We start from the raw sequence: 22,721 nt of genomic DNA on the forward strand, positions 1-22,721 counted from the left end.
AGGAATTAGAAGCAACTTTCCCTGCAGAGTAGTTGAAACATGAGAATGGATTTTCCTAATTTTTGCTTCTGTCACAATGCTTTAAACAACAGAGCACATAATGAGAAGTGGGGTTCAGAGGTCATTCAGCACACAGCGATCTCCATCCTAATGGACAGAGATTCCTGAGGGATCCACTCACCTCAAGACACAAATTCCCAATAATTATGTCTAGCGAAAGCTCCGAGCCATGTGGAAAATTTACCCAATGGAATTAAGCCCTATCGAGCAGCTGATTCCTTTTAAAAAAGAACTGGCTTATTATTCACTGATAAACAGAACCAAAGGTTATACAAACAAGTCTAGACAAAGATGCTGCAATAATCTGTGGACTGTGATTCTACGGTCAATGGAATACCATAGATTACTATATATAAATTGACTTTGGAAGCTTCAAAAAATCCTTTCAAAAATGGGGTTTATTTTTGTGCTAAGTATAAAATGTGAACTGCTGGTGTTGATGTAGATAGCTGCCATTTTGAACATGTGTGGGCGCGTCTTAAACTCTCGTGCATTTTCTTGGGAGCACAACCTGTATCGCCTGCTTGAACCCATGCACTGACTGATAAGGTGAGCTTAACCCTAAACATATATTTCTGAGCTGAAAAATTGAGGATGACTCCTAATGTAAGTATAACCTGGACCATGCATTTATTAGCTGAAAAATGGGAGTGGGGGTTAACTTATATGCTGAGTGTAGACCTAAACATGCATGTTGGTACTTAAAAAATGGTGTCTTATACGCTGGGTCAACTTATATGCCGTGATCTATGGTACCTTCCGTCTGCCCTTTTCCAGCCTCCCTCTTTTCACTTGCTTAAAGCCTATTAACATTCCTAACTTTTCCCTTTCCTGATGGAAGATCATCAACCTGAAACATTGGGTGGGATTTTAGACTGGTGGAATTTTGTGGTTCGGCTGAAGTCAATGGACTTTTGATCGGCTCACCGTATTTTATGGACCGGCCCCTGCCGTGATGGGGCTGTAAAATCCCGCCCATTAGCTTTGTTCCCCTCTCCTCAGATGCAGCCTGACCAAGTGTCAGATGTGGTGGAGTGGCAGCTCTCACCTCTGGACCTTGCTTGGTTTTCTTTTCCTTCTGGAAACCTGGATCTTTGGAATTTCCCATCTAACTCCGTTGTAAGAGCTACTTTCATCACAAGGACTGCAGCAGTGCAGGGAGAAGACCCACTACCACCTCATCAGGGCAACTGGGTAATAAATGCCACCCTTTCCAGCGTCACCCACACCATGAGTACAAACTGTAAACGACTAAGGTGCAGGCCAGCCACAGCCAGACCTGAGTTGATGGGTAAACTCTGCTGGTGACGGTGATGTTTGCTTTTGCTGGTTGGAGACTCTTCAGGAAACCTGCTCAGAGGAATCTTAGTGTGTTTGGTGATGCTGGTGCCTCTGGGACCAACATTAAAAGTTCCATGCAGAATAGTTTAATGTTCTGGAGCTTCATTCATTATTTTCAGTGCTTAGAAAGCAAGTTCAAAGAATTCCATATTCTGAACAAGTTGAATTAGGAGTAGGCATTTTTTTTTAGTGTTCGCTCACATTATGTGGGTGTTGCTGGCTAGGCCAGAATTTATTAACCATCCCTCATTTCCCTTGTTCAGAGGGCATTTAAGAGTCAACCACATTGCTGTGGGTCTGGAGTCACATGTAGGCCAGTCCAGGTAAGGACAGCAGATTTTCTTCCCTAAAGGGCATTAGTGAACCAGATGGGTTTTTACAACAATCGACAATGGTTTCATGGACATCATCAGACTTTTAATTCCAGATTTTTATTGAATTCAAATTTCACCACCTGCCATGGTGGGATTTGAACCTGGTCCCCCAGAGCATTAGCCTGGGTCTCTGGAATGCTAATCCAGTGACAATACTACTATACCACCACCTCCCCATTTGGTCCCTCTAACCTGCTCCGCCATTTGATAAGATCATGGCTATCTGATTGTGGTCTCTACTTTCCTGCCTACCCTTATATTCTTTGATTCCCTTGCAGCTCTCCCTCTGATGAACATATTCTCCCCTTGGTTTTCTTCTAATTGTCTCCTTGCCTCTCTGGCTTCAAAGGGGTGACTCATCCCAGGTAGAGTTCAGTGGGCAGCACCAGTATCTCGCCTAATGGGCCAGACCCCATGCCAGCTGGATTGCTTAAGGGTGGAACTTCACTAGGGCCCTTAGTAGCCAACACATTAATACATTTATTGCCAATGCCAATGAGAGTGATGCCACCCTGTTCAGTGTCGTCAGACTGACTGAGCCTCGAGGTATCACCCAACTCCTGATCCTGTGTTCAGCCACAGTCTACATATTCTGTTATCTTACTTTATCTGCAGGTAATAAGTACAATTTAAACCCATCAGGAGTATTGTTGTGTGGCCACCAATGTTTTCCATCGCTAACGAAGTGAAACCTAAGTCATTCACAGCTATCACCCAGTAAAAAGAACACAAAAAACAGATTAACAACTCAACGTCCACTGGCTCTAGCCTGGATGCCTATAACAATGACAGGCATTTATAGGATTTAAGGCTAGCGTTCATAACCAGAGATTCACAGAGCAGACTTGTTTACACTGGAGCGAAGAGGATTCAAAGCCAACATGACCCAGCTGTTTAAGATGCAGAGGAATGGGGGCAGGTGTAGATATAAGCAGCAAATTTGACTCAAATGATAAGTATCAGAGAAGAATTGAAAGGCAGCAGTTTGAAATTAACAAGCCTTTAATGAAATAACGGATCAAAGGAATTTTTTTTCAGCAGACTATACAGACCAGATTCCCAGTGAAAGATGATGCATTGTGTGTGCACAATCCCTGGCAAAGAAGGTTGATAAATATCAGGGGATTTTCTGTGTAGCTAAAGTCCATATTAAAATGGTTTGTATCAGTCTGTAGAGGCATGCCAAGTGTGCTGAGTAGGCACATAATTGAAGTATTATTTTTGTGTTCCATACTTTATCTTTCTTTGATTCTTAAATGCATTCCTCAAGGAAACTGACAAAAGCCACATTCTGGGGCTCATGTCCCATTACACGCTGGTTAGAAGGAAAAAAACAGTAAAATTTGGAAATGAACGGTACAAGAAAAACCAGTCCAAACTGGTCTTATAAACCTTAAAATGGAACTGTGCCAGTATTACTGATTTTTACTGGGATTTGAAAATTTTGAACTGGTTTTTCCTTAGGGCCTCTACCAGTAGTTGCAAAAAAAAAAAATCTGGTTTAAAGATATGACCCATTCTCATGTCTGATCTCTACTCTGATTCTATTATCATGCATACCCTGATTAATATGCATTTAACTCAGGTAAAAATGTGTCTACGTAAGCTTTGTGGACTAAACAGGCCTTTTTCACTCTTGGCTTCTCTGCGACTGATGTTAAGCTAACTGGTTGATGGTTTTCTGGGCTTGCTCTATCTCCGTGGGCAGAGTTTTTTAGCTGGTCAGGCAAGCATGTGCCCGACCTGATCCGGCGTGAAATTGTGCGAGGTGATGTTGGGCGAGAGTTCTGACATCATCCTGCGCTTGCGCGATATTTTGGTTGGTGGGCACGTGCAGAAGTTGACGTCAGCGCCTGCCCTCTTCCTGCCCCCACCCTGGCAGTGCTGAGCTTCTCCTGTTAATTGGCCAGCCAGCGTGAAATCGCAGTCAGGGGCTGATTGCGGTCAGGAACCCATTTCCCGAACAACCCCGGGCCCCTTGATTGCGCCCGCCCACCAACCCAAAAATTCAGGTCCATATTTAAACATATGAATTATGTTGACTGTCCATTTGTGCTCTGGGGCTGTTTTCTTTTCTAATGATTTTTTTACAATGTCTAGGCTATGCCTCCCTAACTTCTTTTAATCTGGGTGGATGTAATCCATCCAGACCAGAGTTTTTTTATCCTTTCTCATTTTTATTAGTTTATCAATTATCTCCCCCATTTTCTAACCTGAATTTATATATTATTGATCTTTTCTTCTAATGTTATGAACAGTAAAATAAACAAGGCCTGGTTCTGGTAGCCAGGATTGTTGAAAAATGTTCTGAAAAGTAATATTTCACTGATGTTTTTAAAACATTTGTTTCCCCTTGTTGTTATGATGATTTGTAACCCTCAGGAGTGATGTAGGGACACTGTAGACATCTCTCAGGCTGCACTGTTAGCTCTGCGTGGGGCAAGAAGCAGGTTTTAAATGAATTGAATCACTGGAAAATGGCAGCAGATACACAAACCCATTTTAGGGAGCTCTGCATGAATGCTTAATAGAAAACATTCCAAATGTGTTCATTTGCAAATCCTGCTTGTTAATTTTAGTGTGGAGCAAAGATGAACAAGTACTGTCAAAACTGAGTTCTAAAAAAAGCTGACATTGTGAACAGGGATAGTTTCTGACTGATAGCATGGTGTAATATTCATATAATGATCAGAGATTCAGACAGCGAAGTCATGGGTGTTACATTGGACTAGAACTATTGCATCAGAGATAACAGAATCACAACCTTTGCTGCAATTTCAACAGTTTCCTTGGATTAAAATAAGTTATCATATTTTTATTCCTAAAATGCTAATGTAAATTGATGTAATGGTACTCAATTGACCCAACCAACGTTGTCCAACTGTTGTATATGACGTTAATGTGCGTTGCTGCCTCTGAGCCTGGTTCAAACACTACCTTCGGGTCCAACAGCTAACATTGTTGCTTTTATGTATGTGGACTGTTCTGTTAACTGTTAGAGCTACATTAGAAAATAGGAAGGAGGTCAGAACAGGGACCGGATTTTCATGTCAGGGGCGGGAATTGGGAGGTGAGACTAACCTCATTGTTGCAATCTTGCCTCCATCACCAGGCTGCTGGGGAGCATAATTTTAAGGTCCTCGGCGCTTTAATTGGCATGGAGGCAGGTCTGCCGCCAACTCCAGCAGACCAAGGTGGGAACAGAAGTCGGGCTGGCCAGGAGCGGGCAGGCTAAAAGGCCCGCCTCTGTTCAGCCGTCATGCAGGACCGGAGAATCCGACACACTTTCAGCACCCTGGCCCCACCAGCCGATACGAAACTAACAATGACACACCACGTTATTAGACCATCCAGACATCTTAAATCACTCCCCAACCTACTGGCATGCCAAATGCTATTATTTTGATTTTTGAGATGAGTCCCAAGAGTGAGTGACCCCCTTTCCGCTGATTTGTCACTTCACAGGGAGTGACCCTCCTTCAAGTGTGATCTCGACTCCCCTATCTCTCAGTACCACCTCCCTACTTTCCACAATAGGCTGTGTGCTCAGAGCACGGAGAAGCAGCAGCATAAAATTAACTGCTATCATACATCAGTGGAATTCTCAGCTGTCGTGTGTTTCGGTTAGGAGGCAGCATGCTACACTGACATTAGGGCAACATTATCATTCTGCTCAAACAATAATAACAGAAGGAATAAGAGTTTTCCTTTTAAAATATTATAATGAGTATTGGTGTAAATCTGAAAAAGAATCCTATTTAAGATTTTTCATGCAGATCCGGTTCCTTGAAGAACACATTACTGCCATTTTGTCTGGGGCCTTACTTGTGCTTTATTGCAACTTAGTTTCCATGACATCAGCTTTTTTTTCTGGATTCCATTTTTCCCTTAAGTTTGCCATCATGATGTTCACTAAAACTAAGACAAAAATTAAACTGGGTTACAGCAGATGTGTAAAGCTTTCCCAATTCCCTTTCCATAAGTGAAGCAAGTAGCCTTTCCCAGCCCTCTCCCCATTCCCCCCACCATGTTTAATATTTGAAATTGGACAAAGTATTCAATGTGTACAATGGTTAAATGGGACCTTTGCAAAGGGCTAAGCCCTTAAAACTTTAAAGGTCATTTTCGCTTCCCGATTCAAACTGCGTCCACCTCCATGCCACATGTCCCCAGCTCCATCTGGCTAACGTGATCCCTGAAGGCCCCTGAAGTCCAGCCGCTTTCACCAAAATTACAAAGCCTAGCTGGGGCCAGCTCTTAGTGAGCCCACAATAATGTTAAGTCGGCCATTAGCAGGCGGGGGTCCTGTTTCTAGCCGTGCCCTTCCCCGCACTGCACAATTGGGCAGAATTTTATGACCCAGTCATCGTGGGCCTGGGGCGGTAAAATGCGGCAAGCCGCTCAGAAGCCTGTTGACTTTGGCAGGCCCGTAAAACCCCGCCGGTGTTAAATTCCGCCGGAACGCAGGATTTCCGACCATTCTACTCGGTGGCCATTTTGTGCCATTCTGCCTCCATTTCGTCTCATTTGGGATGACAAAATCCGGCCCCCGTTGTCTGAGGTAATGGCCTCATAGCCACGCAGTGTAAGGTTTCATAACCAACCCCACAAGTTTCTACTCTAACAGCCGAACACCTGCAGTTTGACATGACAAACCCTGGAGGCAATTTACTGCTGGGCCGGGATGTTACGACTCCACAGCGGCGCGTCTCCCCTCAGTGGATGTGGCGAGCCATTTAAATCTCCATTCAGTTCGGCAGAACTCTGCTCTCTTACCGGGTGGGAGGGGCGTAAAATCTTGACCCTGCTTCCTGAGTGGATTTGAATTAAAGCAAACCACTTGTAGCATGTCAGTTGCCCTATTTATGGCATTTGATCATTTTTAAGACTCACACACATCACACATGGGAGATCAACTCAGTGCAGGCAGAGAGAGTTGAATCGTCTACTTTAATGTCAAATATTTCTTTGTTTTTATCACTTTCATCTGATTTTTGCCAAACACATACCGGTCTATTCCAAGAATTTTCTATTTATTTTTGAATTCTTCAATTAAGCCCCTTAGCAGTCTATTCCCAAATTCCAACTACAGATTTGATCTCCTCACTGCAATACCTGCCTTATTAATAAATATTCAGTGATTAAATGATTTCTGCAGGACTGTTCTGTTTGCAGTCAATTAGAATAGCACCATTGACAGTTAGATTGATTTTACTATCAGTTAGCCAATTAATAACCCAATTTATAACTTTATGTTTGGTTCAATGGATATTTAATTATTAAATTCCCTGGAACATTATCAAATGCTTTCCAAAAACAAGGTTTTGAATTACTCTAATGGACACCGTTATGCAAGTGCTTAACATGCCTATCCTATCGTCTTCTCCCTGGTAATCCACTTAAAATCAATGCCAAAATTCGGCTGAAATAATGGAGAGAGGGGAATTTTGAATGAACATGTAAAGTATCTGTAGGCTACAATCCTATTATGTAATTTTAGGAATCTTTACTGCTGCTTTATCCTGATCCATTGGTTAATACTTTTTAAAGAATTAAGGAAATTTAAAAACTAACAATGTCTTGGAGAGGGTGCAGAGGAGTTTATGAGAATAGTGCTGTGGCTGAGGGACGTCAGTTATGTGGTGAGACCAGTGATGCTGGGATTCTTCTCCTTAGAGCAGAGAAGGTTAAGAGGCTAAAAAAATGTCCAAAGCTAAGAAGAGTTTTGATAGAATGCATAGGCAGCAAGGTCAGTAACCAGCGGATACAGATTTAAGATAATTCGCAAAAGAAGGAGAAATTAGTAATGAAGTGAGTTGTTATGACTTGGAAGATGCTGCCTGAAAGGGCAGTGGAAGCAGATTCAATCATAACTTTCCTAAGGGAATTGGATATATACTTTGTGATGAACGGTGTACTTGAAAATCAAAAATCTTCAGAAACCACAAATTGCCACCATGTTATTTTCTTCTTTTCTTTGACATAAACAAGTCAATTGTACACAAGGATTGGTGAAACAATAATATAGGTTCTTTATTTGAAGACAAGACTATCTACCGATCATGTTCACGAAGTAGAGTGCATCTGACTTCTACCATTGCTGTTCACAGACTGATTAGCAAGTCATGGGACTAATATGCTGTTGTAGTGGATAATAGTTTATAGTAGATTAAGATATGGCTCTTAAAGGTACATGCACATCATATTACAACATTCACCATTTTTTCTAACTAATAGCTCACCCTTAAAGAATCAAACTATTTACATGATGTAAAATGAAATAACATTTATGTCTGAATGTACTTTTACACAGAGCAATGAATTTACAAGCAGCTGAAATGCAATGACAGTTTGCTTATGCGTACAGCTTTAGTTATGCTGATCTTTGCTGGAGGATGCTGTATTTTTTTCAGAATTCTGGTTAGGGTTGCTTTGTTTGTGTTGAGCCTTGGACCGTGTTCTGGTCACAATAAGATGACTTGGTGTTTCTGGTTATGGTATTGTTCTGATTTGGCATTTGCTTCATTGCACTGTCATGCCGTTTGGTGTTCATACTTGGTAAGTCTTGGTTCTGGGCATATGCTAACAATTTCTGCTGAAGTTAGGGTCGCCATCCCTCCAGGATTGGCCTGTTGTCTCCAGGAATTGGAGATCAATCTCCAGGACACTGCTGTGTACACCCCTGGAGAAAAATCATTGGGAACATTGAAAAAGAATATTTTTTTTGTCATTTCTTTGAACATTTCTCTTTAACAGATATAAAAATATTGGAAATGGGAAAAAAATGCTATTTGGCTGACAGTCAAGCATCATCCAATTGGTTAATGAGTCTTTTGGCTTTCTAATTGGTGTAGGAAGGCAGTGTGTCACAAGGATGGATGTGTTGGCTGGAATATGGGGGCAAGGCATATGATGAAACCTCCAGGAACACCTTTAATCACAGTTGGCAACCCTAGCATGAATCTAGGTGCCATCAGTTGGGTGCTGTACTCTAACTTTCTGTCTGATGTTCAGGCTGGGTAATTCAGTACTGGAATGCCAGCCATGGGCATCTTTCATCTTCCCCTGTTTTTTAGTAATGCATCATGTTCCCCATGGAATATCAATGAGTGATGACTGGGAAATTTGTCCATACTTGTCTGCCGAATAGCAACTGGTTCCGCAGTGTGGTGAAGTATGCATGTTTGGAATGGGTATTAGTATTCGGTTCACACAATTTCATGTAGCCTGTTGGCCGATGATCTGCATTGCAGGGTTAGGTGGTCTTCTCCCAGTGTAAGCACAATGTTTCTGATTGTACTTCGTGTGGTCTGTGGTCTTTGTCATTGTCTTGACAATGCCATTGATGGTGACCTAGGACAGGCCCTTACATGCTGGTTGGCCTGGGATCACTGGACCTGTGGCGTCCACAAACATAAAATATCTGGGCTGACCAGAGTGAGTTGTTGGAGTGTCATGGATCCCATAAATCTCTGAGCCGTTGTGAGTTTGACAGTGGTTAAATCAACACCTGCTACTCCTGTGGGTACAAACATTTCAGAGTGCAACATGGAAGGATGTTTGCACTTGCACAGGTATCCAATTTTACATATAGGTTATGCTGACCCTGCTTCTGTGGGCATATAATCTGGACGGTGGCAAAAGTTCCTGTTGGTACCACTGTGCCAATACATTCTCTGATGGTCACCATGCTGAACGTTGGCTCACTTTGTGATCTTCATCCTCTGACTGTGTAGCTTGGTTAGACATTTTGTGGATCTGGTCATGACGCTGTTTGGTACAGGCTGTTGGTTGATTGGAATGCTGTACCTGTCTGGCTTTTGGTTGTGGCTTCTCCTGATGTGAAATCACTTGTTTTGGCCTTTGCTTTCTGAACTGACATTTCCAACGTCCTCTTGTGCCACGTGCCTTGAGTACAGCATTAAAAACTGGGCATTTTCTGGCTGCATGTATGAGGCTGCACCGTCCACAATGCTCACTAGGATTGCCTATGTTGGCTATCATGACAATAGTGGACGAATTATGCATTGACCGTAGACTCTGTCTACCCAGTAGTATGGCTTTGTACTTGCATTCGCCTTGTAGTAGTGCTTCCACTGTGTAACCTTTGTGTTGGTCCAACTACACATCCAGAAGCTCATTAATTATGCATTGGCAAGTAGTTCTTCGAATGACATGGCGGGGTGGGCAGTGATTCGTCTGCCCTGCCATTACCTAATGGGGCCGAAGGTCTGGGTGCCATATTTAAACACCACCTGAACACACACATTCACTCTCTCCAGCCCAGCTGTGTAGAGGAAATGCCTCGGATTGTCTGTGTCCAAGAAGAAAGCTGCTCCCAGGTTCAGTAATGACTCCCTTGAGGCCCTGATCTGTGGAGACCGCCAACACCAGGATGTCCTTCACCCAAGTGTGGCTCCAGGAGACCCGCCAGCCTCCCCTCGCTGGCCTGGGAGGTGGTTGGAAGTGGGGTCAGCTTGTCGGGCACCCATCTGAGAAACACCATCCAGTGCAGGAAGAGGATGAATGATCCCGTCCACTCCTCCAGGGTAAGTCAACCTTCAGCTCGCTCCAATCTCACACTCTCATCATGCACTTAGAGGGTTACACTCCTCAGAGATCTCACACAATATTAGTGAGGGAGACATCAGCACTGATGGCCTCACGGGCACTTTAACATCACCAGCATCTCATCTATCATGCGGCACAAACTCCATCCTCAGCCCTTACTGGGGAGGACTCAGCACACACAGCAGGCATGCAGGCTTCCCAACCTCTCCTCCATCTCTTCTCATCACTTTCCACTCCATTCGTCTCCATCCAGGCCAAGTTTGCACACAACTGGAGGGTGGTATCCCAAACGAAAGGAGAGAGGACCGACATCCTGGAGCTCTCTAAATTCGAAGAGGATGCTGTTGAGTTGGCAGGGGAGGATAGAGATCAATCCTGTGGGGAAGGCAAGATTGGCCTCCCTCAACAACCAGGTACAGTTGAGCTCTCCATGAATTGATGACATCCTGCCATTCTCAGTGAGTGACATGCATTGTTGTATTCAGTCTGTTCATGAACTGAATCTATCTGCTCTCTCTTACAGGTAGAAGCAGGCCCAGATAGAACAGCAGAGCCAACATAAGCCCTGGCCCCCAACCCGCCTGAGCGGAGGATGATGAGGAGCCATCCAAAAAAGATCTGTCACTGCATTCACCCGCACCCTCCTCCAGCGCAGAGACACACATCCTAATGGGTCATAGTTCTAGATTAGGCTAGGGGTCACAATCTGGAGAACACCTCCCAGCCACATCTCCACAGTTGTCTGATGCAGTGACAACCCAGGTCTCTGGCACTCAGAGGATGGCTGGAGATTAGGCACCAGCTGAGTCCGAGTCAGGTCATGAGCCTCTGGAAATGGCCTTGTCACACATGCTGGAGGTACAACAACAGGAGGCGGGAAATCAGGTAGAGTTGCGAGAGGCAGTCAACAGACTAGAGTGAAGGATGGAGGAGTCCGTCCACATTCTCTCTGATGTTGTAGCTCTGACATGTGAGCGCCTTGAGGTCTCCATGAGAAGAGTGGCGACCACTTTGGAGACATTGGTCCAGTGGATCCTGCCAGATTTGCATTCAGTCCTGCACTCCAATGTTATCGGCATTGGTGGGATCCATGAGCGGATACGTGAAGGGGAAAGTGGGGGTGGTGGGGCACCTTGACCTCTCTCCAGGAGCCCCTTCTCCTCAGGGAGTCAGCCAGGGCCCTCGGGTACCCATAAGGAGGAGGAGGACCAGCAGCTGGAGACCCTGTGACATCCATCCAGGTGACTCCGAGAGTGTCCAGCCAATACCAATCCTCTCGGCCTGTGACCCCATCACCTCCAGTACAGGCCAAGGAGCGTGCACCTGGCCCACAGCAGGAGACCCAAAACAGGCTGGGGCCTTGTAGGCCTCAGCCCTCAGGAGGACACCCACCAAAGTCATCAAAGACAACAGGACGTAGCAGTCAGCAGGCTGTTGTGTCGACTTTCCCTTCCTAGAGCGAATGGATACAGGGTTCGCCGCTGACCTTTCCAAAGATTAGGGCCTGGTGAATCATGAGGGTTGAAGATGCAAATCCAGATGCTGAACTCGATGTTACAGGTTGTAAAGGCATTTCAGTGCACTGGCATGGCACTAAGGGACAGAAGGAAAGTGATCGTGTCCTGTTACCTACACTTTACTCCTCCTGGCACCGTGTGGTTTTCAGTGTGGCACAGGCATGTCTTCCACGTCGTGCTTCTTTGATGGCATCTGATTCTCATCTCCCAATTCAAGTTCCTGCCCTTGTTGCTTTTCACTGTTCGAGGAGCCCTCAGCCTCCTCCGTGTTTCCCTTTGGCAGGGGATCCTCCCTTTGAAGTGCCAGGTTGTGAAGCGTGCAACAGACCATGATGATGTGGGACATCCTCTGTGGAGAGTACCGCAGAGCCTCACCTGAACGGTCCAGGCATCCGAAACGCATCTTCAGGATGTCAATGGTCTACTCGGTGATGGGTTGTGTCGAGCTATGCGCCTCGTTGTATCTCTCCTCTGAGGCACTCTGAGGACAACGCACTGGTGCCGTGAGCCATTGTTTGAGCAGGTACCCCATCTCCCCAGCAGCCAGCCCTGTAATCGCTGAGGCCCTTTGAATACGTGAGGCACCTGGGAGTGACTCAGGATGTATGAGTCATGGGAACTCCCAGGGTGCCTGGCACAAACATGCACGATGTGCTTCCGATGATCGCACACCTGTTGAACGTTCAGGGAGTGAAACCCTTTCAGGAGCTGTTGCCATGGAGCTCTCATAGACACATGTGTGCATTCGATTGTACCCTGTACCCTAGGGAAGCCTGAGATAGCTGCAAACCCCAGAAATCTAGCAGCCTGGCTAGCTTCGAGTGTGAACTGCGCATAATGATGAGCTTTACTGTAGAGGACATCTGTCACCTCCTTGATATATTTATGTGCTGAGGATTGTGAGATACCACATTGATCCCCTGTGGTTCCCTGGAATGATCCACAGGCAAAAAAATTGAGCTTGATTGTGACCTTTGAGGCACTGGCAGGAGAGGTTCTCCCAAGTCCATGGGGTGTTATCTTCCCACAGAATCTGTCAGATATGATCCAGCAGATCTGTTGATAAGCGCAGGCGGGTGCGGCATTGTCTGTCCCTCACCTTCAGATAGGAAAATCTTCTTCGGTAGACCCTTGGTCGTGTGGGTCACCTCCGTTGGATGGGTCTAACCTCCTCATTCTCTGAGTCTTTCTGGGGTTCCCCTGGACCATGGACCTCAGGTGGGGCCTCCTCTCAAAGCTGGGCTAGGCAGCACCGGGCTCTTCCTCTCCTCCTCAATAAGATCACTGCCATCAAGAAGGCAGCACTGAGCACAGGCTCCATTATTCAATCCTCCTTCTCCCTGTGGACTGATAGATGTAACAGATTAATGAACACTGGACAATTATAGTAGACCTTCCACTCGCAAATAGAGAGCCACTGTCATGCCCTGGAGCTGTGTCTGCGCTATTAGCTTTTCGTTGATACAGCCTTGTAGCTGAGACACACACTCACAGATCTAGCAAGAATGCTAGACTACAATCTCCTGACAAAGCTGCTAAATTGCAGCTCTGCTTGCCTTTCGTGGTTGTCTAATGGAAGTCCTCACTGAGAGGAGTGAGAGATAATATTTGTATCCTACCCTGAACACATGTTGAGTTTTAGTGTCTTGAAATACAATGATACACATTAACTGTGGAGTGACCAGATTCAAATTGGGTCAGAAGTTGTTTAACTCGAGCTTGTTTACTGACTCGCTTTGCAGCAAATCGTATGTGATGAATGGAAATGTGACGCCTTAGGTGCATTTTTAAAATTTGTCCATGGGATGTGAGCGCCACTGGCTAGGCCAGCATTTATTGTCCATCCCTAATTGCTCAGAGGGCATTTAAGAATCAACCACATTATTATGAGGCTGGAGTCACATGTAGGTCAGACCAGGTAAGGACGGCAGATTTCCTTCCCTAAAGGACATCATCAACAATCAACAATGGGTTCATGGTCATCATAAGCCTTTTAACTCCAGATTTTTATTGAATTCAAATTTCACCATCTGCTGTATCTGTACGTGTGAAGGTGAGAATGTGATACTGTAGGTGTGTGTGTGGGTCTGTGTATGTGACGGTGGGAATGTGATGGTGTGTATGTGTGTGCATGATGGTGAGAATGTGATGGTGCAGGGGTGTGTGTGTACATATGTTTATGTGTCCATGTGTGTGTGTGTGTGTGTGTGTGTGTGAGAGTGACATTGGGAATGTGATGGTGTGTGTGTTTGTGTGTGCATGATGGTGGGAATGTTTTGGTGCAGGGGTGTGTGTATATGTGTGTTTAGGTGTCCATGTGCGCGTGTGTGTGTGTGTGTGTGAGTGACAGTGCTAATGTGATGGTGTGTGTGTGTGATGGTGGAAATGTGATGGTGTGTGTGTATGTGTGTGATGGTGGGAATGTGATTGTGTGTGTGTGTGTGTGTGTAATGGTGGGAATCTGATGGTGCAGGGGTGAGTGTGAGTGTGTATCTGTGTGTGTGTCTGTGTGTATGTCTGTGTGTGTCTGTGTGTATCTGTGTAACTGTGGCAGTGGGAATGTGATGCTGTGGTGGGTGTTTGATGGGTGACAATCTGAAGCTGTAGGTGTGCGCACTAATTTGTACCCAAGTTGCTAAGAGAATGAAGAGGGAAATCAAATTCCTGTCAGCTGGTAGACAGGGTAGGCTGTTCCATTCAATGCTAATTCTGTGAATAAAACCTGGTTACAATGGAAAGCAGGGTACATTTCCTGTTAAATAAAATACACATCAGGTAAAAGACATGAATCTGTTATAAAAGCAACCCATGTGTTTTTGCTTCCTTTTGGCTTGTGCAGGGATGAAAACATAAGGAAAGTCAATGACTTAAAATGCCTTTGCCTCCTTGAAGAATATTAACTCCCCAATTCTGGCATTTACTTTAAAAATCCCAAATATTATTTCTTCTATAACCTTGTGGAGAGGTTACTACAAACTATGTGCCTTTGCATGCAAAGACTGAATGAGCAGATAAAGTACTCCCATACAAATGTGTTAAATATTAGTTTGAAATCCCTTTTTTTCCTATCTTAAAAGTGGGAAAGAAAGAGCTTGTGTTTCTGCACCTTTCACATCCTTGGAACATCCTGAGTTGTTTTACAATGAATGAAGTACTTTGTGAAGTGTTTTGTGACCTGTTATAGTGTAGAAAACATGACAGCTAATTTTCTTTTTGCAGAGCAAGATTCTACAAATAGCAATAAGATAAAAAGGCAAATCATCTGTATTATTGATGTTGGAATAAACACTGACCAGAATACGCAGAGAACTCCCATGCCTTTCCTTGGATAGCATTTTGAAATGTTTTACACTCTCCTTGGTTTAAAATCTTATCCAAAAGACATATCTCCAACTATGCAGCACACCCTCAAGGTGCCAGCCTCGAAGACACTGGATTCAAGATTGAATTCATAACTCTTTGACTCAGAGGTGAGAGCATTACCACTGGACCAAGGCTGGATGCAGAAAGGCTGGTAACTAGAGAATACAGATTTAAAGCAATGGGCAAAAGAATCAAATGGAAAATGTGAAGAAATTTGTTTACACAATAAGCTGTTGGGACCTAGAGTGCACAGCCTTAAAGTGCATTGAAAGCAGATTCAATAAAAACTTTCAAAAGGGAATTGAATAAATACTTGAAGGAGAAACACTTGCAGGGTTCAGGGGAAAGAATGGGGAGTGGAACTAGTTGAACAACTATTTCAAAGAGCTGGCACATGAATTTATCATCCTAACAGAGAGATTTAGGCTGGGAAATTCCTTGGAGCACCTATTATAAGGGCACATTTGTACATCCTATGAAGTTATGCTACAGGATGGGAGCAACGCTGAGGAATTTTCCACAGTAACTATTTTATTTTAAATAGATTGAAAATTAAGAACCTCTTTGCTAATGTTGGTACAATGGGTTTTAAAATTATTTTTCACTAATTTCCATTTGGGCCCTCTGGTCCAGCTTCCTTGCCTGACTTTTAAGTAAACATATTTTGTAAGATTTATTGTTACTAATTAACCCTGACTGCAAATTTCCTCTTCTATTTCCCTCCTATGGTTTACAGGCCCGTACACCCTGATAAATGCAATAAGCAAAGTCTGGGCTGAAATTGGTTATGGTCCATTTCCAGGTGTGTAACCAGTGGTGTGCTGACAGCTCAGCTCTCCTGATTGGGAGCTCGAAAGTGAGCTGTCCCTGTTTTCCACACTACTCCTGAAGAAATCAATATTGGGCTGTTCGTCTTGTTGGCAGGAGATCAAGACAGACCCTGTAGGGAGGTGAGTGGAGTGACAACAGGTGGGGGAACCAATCACAAGCGCTGTGATGTTGGGAAAGCAATCCTGTTCCTGTTGGCCCCAGTGTAGGATTCACTGATTCAGTCAAAAAAAGCACTTGGTGGCTTCACAGGCTGTAAAGAATCCTAAGTGAAGCATGGCTGGCATTTGCTCCACTGTTAACCAACTTCACCAGGAGGACCTCAAACAGGCCTCTGTATTTGTAAAAGGCCTAACACCTGTCTTAGGTGGGCCACCAAAGCCTGACAAGATGTTTACACCAATATGCCGATGCCCATAATGCAGGCATCATTCAGGTGCTGAACTTTAAACTTTGACACTTTTCCTCATTGCCCCAGTTTTCTGCTGGGAGCGAGGGCATAGTGAGGATTTGTTTCTACCCACTGCTTCTGTGAGTAGCCCTTTCTTTTCAACGTCCGCCCTCTTGAGAGCTTGTATTCCCTAATATTATAACACTGCCTCACTTCCTATCATTTCTATCCCTCCTAAATCTATTATAGCTGAATGTCTTTCTTTTCTACTTTTGACAAACACTATTTGACTAAATCATCCTGTAAAACAAACACTTACAGTTCTCCCAATTTACAGAAACATCGGAACAGAAGTGGATCATTCACACCTCAAGCTTATTCCACTGCACAATGAGATCATGGCTGATATGTATCTTAACTCCATCCACCTGCCTTGGCTCCAAGCCCTTTTGTACCTTTATCTAGCAAAAATTTGGAATCAGCATAGTGAACCCTCGCTGATCTGCTTTAGATGTAAGTAGATCCTTCCTTAATTCAGGTGATTCAAACTGCACACAACACTCTGGGTGTGGTCTCACCAATGCCCTGTACAGCTGTAGCAAGACTTCTCTACTTTTATACTCCATCCCTGTTGCAATGAAGGCCAACATTCAATTTCCCTTCCTAATTACTTCTTGTATCTGCATGCTGAATTTTTGTGATTCATGTTCAGGGATATCAAATCCCTCTGTACTGCAGCATTCTGCATATAAACAATATTCTGCTTTTCCATTCTTCCTGCCAAAGTGGGCAACCTCACATTTTCTCATATTATACTTCATCTGCCAGTATTTTGCCCACACACTTAACATGCCTATATGCTTTTTCAGATTCGTTGTATCCTCCTCACAACTTGCTTTCCTACCTATCTTTGTATTATCAGCAAATTTGGCTACAAGACAATTTGTCCCTTCATCCAAGCCATTAATATAGATTGTAAATAGTTCATGCCCCAGCACTGATCCCTGCGGCACTCCACTAGTTATAGTTTGTCAACCTGAAAATGGGCCATTTATCTTGACTGTCTGTTTCCCACTAGTTATCCAATCCCCTATTCATGCTAGCATAGAAACATAGACACATAGAAAATAGGAACAGGAGAAGGCCATTCGGCCCTTCGAGCCTGCTGCACCATTCATTATGATCATGGCTGATCATCCAACTCAATAGCCCGCTCCCGCTTTCTCCCCATATCCTTTGATCCCTTTCGCCCCAAGAGCTATATCTAACTCCTTCTTGAAAACGCACAATGTTTTGGCCTCAACTGCTTTCTGTAGCAGCGAATTCCACAGGCTCACCACTCTCTGGGTGAAGAAATTTCTCCTCATCTCAGTCCTAAATGGTCTACCTCGTATCCTCAGACTGTGACCCCTGGTTCTGGACTCCCCCACCATTGGGAACATCCTTCCTGCATCTACCCTGTCTAGCCCTGTTAGAATTTTATAGGTTTCTATGAGATCCCCCCTCATCCTTCTGAATTCCAGCGAATATAATCCTAACCGACTCAATCTCTCCTCATCCCAGAATGCCCTAGCATATCATCCCCAACATCATCAGCTCTTACTTTATGCAGTTATCTTTTATGTGACAAATTATCAAATGCCTTTTGGAAATCCAAATACACTACATCTACTGGTTCCCCTTTATCTGCTCAGTTGGTTGCATCCTCAAACGCGAATAAATTTACCAGATATGAGTTACCTTTCACAAAACCATACTGGCTCTGCCTGATTGTATTATGACTTTCTAAATGTCCTGTTGCTGCCTTTATGATAATGGATTCTAGCACTTCCCCAAAGGCAGATGAGAGGCTAACTGGCCTTGAGTTTCCTGCTTTCTGTCTCCCTGCTTTCTTCAATAGTGGTTATTGTAGTTAATATAGTCATAACTCCCTGGCAATAACTGTGTGGAACTGTCATTATAGCTTCTGAGTCAGCACCGTTGCAAATGCAGGATTTGCCATTTACTGCAAAGACAGCTCCATGAAAAGGCTGAATAAAGCTAGCAAAGCTGGTACTAGTCAGCACAGCCTCCAGTAACAGTGACAGCCAGTATAGCCTCCAGTAACAGCCAGCATAGCCTCCAGTAACAGTAACAGTCAGTACAGCTTCCAGTAACAGTAACAGTCAGCACAGCCTCCAGTAACAGTAACAGTCAGCTATAGCCTCCAGTAACAGTAACAGTCAGTACAGCTTCCAGTAACAGTAACAGTCAACACAGCCTCCAGTAACAGTAACAATCAGCTATAGCCTCTAGTAACAGTAAGAATCAGCTACAGCCTCCATAACAATAACAATCAGCTACAGCCTCCAGTAACAGTAACAGTCAGCTATGGCCTCCAGTAACAGTAAGAATCAGCTACAGCCTCCATAACAATAACAATTAGCTACAGTCTCCAGTAACAGTAACAGTCAGCACAGCCTCCAGTAACAGTAACAGTCAGCTATAGCCTCCAGTAACAGCAACAGTCAGCACAGCTGCCAGTAACAGTGATAGTCAGCGTAGTCTCCAGTAACAGTGACAGCCCTTATGGATGGTAGTGGTCATGCATTTGGAAGGTGCTGTCTAAGGAGGCTTGGTGAGTTTCTGCAATGTATCTTGCAGATGGTGCATTCTGCTGTCACTTTGCATTGGTGGTGGAGGGGATGAATGTTTGTGGATGGGGAGCCAATCAAGCGGGCTTCTTTGCCCTGGTTGGTGTCGAGCTTCTTGAGTGTTGTGAGAGCTGCACTCATCCAGACAAGTGGAGAGTATTCCATCACACTGACTTGTACCTTGTAGATGGTGGACTGGCTTTGGGGAGTCAGGAGGTGAGTTACACGCCACACGATTCCTAGCCTCTGACCTGCTCTTGTAGTCACAGTATTTATATAGCTAGTCCAGTTCAGTTTCTGGTCAATAGTAACCCCCAGGATGCTGATAGTGGGAGATTCAGTGATGGTAATACCATTGAATGTCAAGGGGTGATAGTTAGATTCTTTCTTGTTGGAGATGGTCATTGACTGGCACTTGTGTGGCATGAATATTACTTGCTACTTGTCAGCCCAAGCCTGGATATTGTCCAGGTCTTGCTGCATTTGCACATGGACTGCTTCAGTATCTGAAGAGTTGTGAATGGTGTTGAACATTGTGCAATAATCAGCAAACATCGTTACTTCTGACCTTATGATGGAAGGAAGGTCATTGATGAAGCAGCTGAAGATGGTTGAGCTAGGACACTAACCTGAGGAACTCCTGTAGTGAGGTCCTGGAACTGAGAGGATTGACCTCCAACAACCACAAGCATCTCCCTTTGTGCTAGGTATGACTCCAACCAGTGGAGAGTTTACCCCTGATTCCCATTGACTCCAGTTTTGCTAGGGCTCCTTGATGCTACACTCGGTCAAATCCTGCCTTGATATCAAGAACAGTCACTCTCACCTCACCTCTGGAGTTTAGCTCTTTTGTCCATGTTTGAACCAAGGCGGCAATGAGGTCTGGAGATGAATAGCCCTGCCGGAGCCCAACCTGAGAGCCAGTGAGCAGGTTATTGCTAAGCAAGTGCCACTTGATAGAACTGTTGATGACCCCTTCCATCACTTTAGTGATGACCAAGAGCAGACTGATGGGGCGGTAATTGACCGGGTTAAATTTGTCCTGCATTTTGTGTACAGAATATACCTGGACAATTTGCCACATAGCCAGGCAGGTGCCAGTGTTGTAGCTGTACTGGAACAGCTTGGCTAGGGGCGTGGCAAGTTCTGGAGAACAAGTCTTCAGTACTATTGGTGGAATATTGTCAGGGCCCATAGCCTTTGCAGTGTCAGTGTCTTCAGCTGTTTCTTGATATCACGTGGAGTGAATTAAATTGGCTGAAGTCAGGCATCTGTGATGCTGGGGAACTCCAGAGGAGACTGAGATGTATCATCCACCCGGCACTTCTGGCTGAAGAGTGTTGCGACTGCTTCAGCCTTGTGTTTTGCACTGCTGTACTGGGCTCCCCTATCATTGAGGATGGGGAATAAAAGTAGAAAATGCTGGAAAAACTCAGCAGGTCTGGCAGCATCTGTGGAGAGAGAAACAGAGTTAATGTTTTGAGTCATATGTAGGCCAGACCAGGCAAGGACAGCAGATTTCCTTCCCTAAAGGACATTAGCGAACCAGATGGGCTTTGATGACAATGGTTTCATGGTCATCATTGGACTTTTAATTCCAGATTTTTATTGAATTCAAATTCTACCATCTGCTATGGTGGGATTCAAACCTGGGCCTCTGGCTTACTAGTCCACTGATACCACTGAGTCGGGGGTCGATTAGCTCAGTTGGCTGGACGGCAGGTTTGTGATTGTTATGACCCACCCCCAGGTGAGGTTCCTCAAATTTGTTGATCCAGGCGAGGCCCCTCAATTTGTCACTGTCTGGCTGGGACACCCCCAAATTGTTATGCCCCGGGTGAGGAATATACTGACTCCCTTGTCTTTATTCAGCACTGCTCCCCACCCTACCCACCTTCTGTTGGTCGCAACAAGATTTAATCTAAAAAGGATCCCTTTTGCGAATATCTTTTTTCCAGACCCAATTGTTCTGGTTTTGAAGGAGCCAATTTGATCAGACTTTCTTGAGTTAAAGGTGAAAGTAAGTTTATTAACTACTAAAGGATTAAAAGCAAGAAAGGATAAAACAGATGCATATACGGTCATACAGGCTCATTAAACAAAATAATACCTTCTGATAGTTCAACTTTGCTGAGAAGGCTGAGACACAAAATTAGAAAGCATCAAGTAAGAACAGAGGTTGGAAGAAACTTCAGTCGGAGTAGATCTAAACTTTCTGCAATAATGTAAAATTGATTATAGCAAATTGGCAATCCATCTTACATCCCTCATGATTTTTATTGCCATTGGGTTCATTGGAAAGATGAGGGGAGATGTAAAACAGGCTGGCGATTCACTATCACCCATGGGATCTTCATCTACTCCATGGTGCCAGCAAAAAGAGCTGATGATCTTCATTAAATAAATAGAATTAAATAATTAAATTAAATAAATAGAGGGATACGGACCCCGGAAGTGCAAAATGTTTTAGTTTGACAGGCAATATGATTGACGCAGGCTTGGAAGGCCGAAGGGCCTGTTCCTGTTCTGTACTTTTCTTTGTTCTTTGTTCTTTGTCCATACAGGTTAAACATAAGAACTTAACTTGAAGTAACTGAATATATATATATATATATATATATATATACACACATATCTATATATTTATAAAAAGGTATACGGAACAGTCCTTGACTCATGGGGAGTAGGTGATTGAGCATAGCAGCCGTTACGATTCAAGATTACAGTAGAATAGACTCCGGTAGATGAATATTTGGTTTTGAGGTTTCAGTAGAGTTGAATTTGGTGAGAGGGAGAGAGATCAGGATATCTGCCAAATGGTGATTTGCAGGGACACTGTGTGTGGCTGTTACTTCTGAGTCAAACTTCCAGCACTTGCTCTCTCTCAGAACACCCACTAACAGACAGACACTGGGGCAGCTTTTCAGTTCACTCTTAACCCCTTCTTTGTATATTCCAAATGGGAAACAAATTCACAAATCTGTCTGAGCATTGCTCAAAGAATTTCTTGATGAGATGATACTCATCTCCCATTATGTCCCATTGTCTCTACTGGAGGGAGCAATTAGTTTCTGGATGCCTTTAGAAGTACCTTGTCTGACAACAGGGTGGGGTTCCATTATCCCTTAGGGAATCACCATGCTGCATTCCAGCCAGTGGCTTGTATGAGTTTTTAAAAAACAAAGGTCTTATTTTTAAAGTCCAATATTCCTGATGAAATTTGGTGTTTTGCCCTCCATTATCATGACAGTGATGTAGAGAGACGTCAACAGCACGGGTTCAATTCCCATACCTGTTTAGCCTTCTCAATCTCACCCCCGCCCCCGCCTGAGGTGTGGTGACCCTCAGGTTAAACTCACCACCAGTTGTCTATCTCTGATGAGAGAGCAGCCTACAGTCCTCTGGGACTAAGGCAATTTTCATTTCATTCTTTCCACCACTGGGCCACCTCCTCCCCAATTGAAATGAAAGATTGTCTGGCAAAACTGTAAGAGGGCAATGGGTTGCCCTTGAAAGAAGCAATAGTTCGGGTACAGTCGAGGTACATTCCCTCAGAGGGGAAAGGTAGGGCAAACAAAACCAGAGTTGCCTGGATGGTAAAGGAGACAGAGGGTAAGTTGAAGCAGAAGAAGGGTGTGTATGA

General features: G+C 44.2%; 1 long non-coding RNA gene across 1 annotated transcript in view; it reads left to right on the forward strand.

Annotated features, from left to right (window-relative positions):
• The first annotated feature begins 375 nt into the window (after positions 1–375).
• LOC144690615 (uncharacterized) overlaps positions 376–22,721 on the forward strand; it is an 89,722-nt gene continuing 67,376 nt past the window's right edge. Inside the window, exon 1 of the long non-coding RNA XR_013578919.1 lies at positions 376–609. This is a non-coding gene — a long non-coding RNA (uncharacterized LOC144690615). The remainder of the gene's footprint in view (positions 610–22,721) is intronic.

The sequence above is a fragment of the Cetorhinus maximus genome, chromosome 15 (assembly GCF_964194155.1).
Source record: "Cetorhinus maximus chromosome 15, sCetMax3.hap1.1, whole genome shotgun sequence".
NCBI lineage: Eukaryota > Metazoa > Chordata > Chondrichthyes > Lamniformes > Cetorhinidae > Cetorhinus > Cetorhinus maximus.